This window comes from Grammomys surdaster, unplaced genomic scaffold (assembly GCF_004785775.1).
Source record: "Grammomys surdaster isolate TR1022 unplaced genomic scaffold, NIH_TR_1.0 129, whole genome shotgun sequence".
Taxonomy (NCBI): domain Eukaryota; kingdom Metazoa; phylum Chordata; class Mammalia; order Rodentia; family Muridae; genus Grammomys; species Grammomys surdaster.
Genome location: NW_021604587.1, coordinates 1,081,761 through 1,084,149, shown reverse-complemented (window position 1 = coordinate 1,084,149; position 2,389 = coordinate 1,081,761). Strand labels below are relative to the sequence as shown.

General features: G+C 44.7%; 1 long non-coding RNA gene across 1 annotated transcript; it reads left to right on the top strand.

The window, feature by feature from the left end:
• Window positions 1–429: 429 nt before the first annotated feature.
• On the top strand, window positions 430–1,892 carry LOC114610551. Its single transcript, XR_003709697.1, has 3 exons — window positions 430–468; window positions 558–663; window positions 1,607–1,892. It is a non-coding gene; the product is annotated as an uncharacterized LOC114610551 (long non-coding RNA).
• The last annotated feature ends 497 nt before the right edge of the window (window positions 1,893–2,389 follow it).

The following is a 2,389-nucleotide window of genomic DNA, read 5'->3' as shown; positions in this document are numbered from 1 at the left end:
ACACGAGAGGCAGCATGAGATATAAGTTTAGTTGGCTATGCCCATATCCCCAGCCTGTGGGATGGACTGTGCTTAAAGACCTGAGGCCTCTCAGTCTTATGAGTGACAAAGCAATTGAAACACCCAAAACACTTGCAGATTAAAAAGCATGGACTGATCACTCTTCACTTTCAACGTTCCAAAATCTGAGTTTTCAGAATGTTATCCCGGTGACACAGGCAGGAAGCTGAAAACGATTAAAATCCATAATCTTTGAGACTCAACCATTTCAGACAAATGTCCCTCTGCCTGAATGCTTTTCGAAGTCAATAATTGTATTTGGCTAAATGTGTATAATCATTAGGCCAGGAAAACAGAAGGCAACCTGCTGCTTCCTTTTGCAATCCAGCAAAGTCGTGTGGGTTACTGAAGGTCAGGTGGGGTAGACGACTGATAACCAAAGAGGAAGTCCTGGTTCCCCAGTGGCCTGTGGGTGTTCTGTCCCCTCTTATACCTTTATGAACAGTAAGCACTGATTGACTATGGGCTTTAGCTTAATCAATTTCATCTATCTGCAGGCAACAGATCTTGGAGGATTTTATCAGTCAAGCAAAGTCAACAACAGACTGACTCCCATCTCAGAGGCTCTGACCTCACCTCTGCTCACCTCTCTATGATCTCCAGGTAAGCTTGGGTATCTCTGGCAACTGGTAGCTTTTGCAATGTTCCTGTTTACCTGCTTTATCAAGAAGGGGGCAGGGTGACAGTGCTTTGCAGGACATTAATAAAGATAAGAGAGGCCATGGCTACCAAACAGAGTTTTCAAAAGCCCTTCCTTGGTTTCCCTGGCTGCAGGGCTGCGTGTATAGACACACAGATCCATCCATGCGGGAACTATTACTGCCATCCGATTACTGTCATTGTAATGTCTATTCAGCTGCCCCTTTGTACGTTCCTAGAGGGCAGGGACCGTGTCGTGGGCTGCTTTTCATGAATTCATGCTTTCCTGCTTCCATTCACTCACCCTACAAACATTTATTGAGTGCAACCTTTGCTGGGTCTGCCACAGTGCAGAGGACACAAGACATATCACCTCCCTGTCCTTGGCAGCATGACCTAGCCTGGCTGTCAGCCATCATCCATCCTAAGCAATGGATCCCTAAATAAGGCACAGGCTGCAGAATCTGCAGCCATCAGAAAGCCACAAGGCAACAGGTGGTATTTTCTTCCATCACCACCTTCATTTCCTCCAAATTTCTATGTATGTACACCGAGGTTTCTCTTTTAACAACATTCCAATAGATTCTTCTTTCTAAGCCTACTATTCTAACTTTCATTTACTTTTACCCCATCAATCAGCTACTCCATTTGAATCATGTAGGGAACATCAAGATACTAACACACACAAGGACTCCTGAAAACTGAGATTACTAAAATCTTGTCGGGGTTGGGGGGGCAGGCAGTCACCCAACACAGGACAAAGGGCTCCAGGCTCAGAAGCAGGAATTCTTCTCAAGTCTGATTTGTGGGGGGAAAGGGCAGGAGGCAGGATGAAGGGATTGTCTTAGCTTCCTGTAGCTCCCTGTAGCTCCTATTCTAAACCATGTTTCCCATCTGCTCTCTGCAGTGACTTCAAGACCCACTTGGGTCAATACCTTCCTGTGAGTTCTGGACCTCAGAAGCATCCTTTGCTGGTGTTCTCAGAACACAATTGGAAGCTATGGTCCTATTTAGGCTTCAAGACTCCAGCCCACTATAGAAGACTTCTGCCTTGAAATGTACTCTCTCTCTCCCTTGTGACTTCTGAAAGTTCAACCATCCCTACTTCCTGGGATCCAGTTCCTCAGTCTCTGCCTAGAGATCAGTCTTCATTCTGTTCCCTTCAGTGTAAGGTGCTCACCAGTCCACTCTGTCCTATCTTCCTCAATGTCCTTGGAAATAATTCCAGGTACTACTCTATTATTTTAAAGTCTATGCTACCAACTGCACTGCTTTCCTATGTTCCTATGTTAGAATTTTTATTTGCTCGGAAACAATAAATAGTTTTAATGCTAATTTTGAAGGCTGTGTTAGAATTTATAACCCTATCTAACTTATCATGAAATCAAGCATAGTGACAGAGACCTGTAATCCCAGCATTTGAAAAGCTGTGTCAGAAGAGAGTGATGAGTTTGAGGTCAGTGCAGGTTGCATATGCTGATATTCTGTCTCAAAAGAGAAGAGGATGAGCAGAAAGGGGAGGAGGAGGAAGAGAAGCGGGAGAAGAACAAGAAAGTAGAAGAAAAAGAAGAGAAAAATAAGAAGGAAGAGGGCGAGGGAACAATGCAACCACACTATTGGGCACCAGCATTCTCAGGCATATGGAGGATTTTAAGAGATGCCATGAGGGCCTGCCCAAGAACTGACAGGT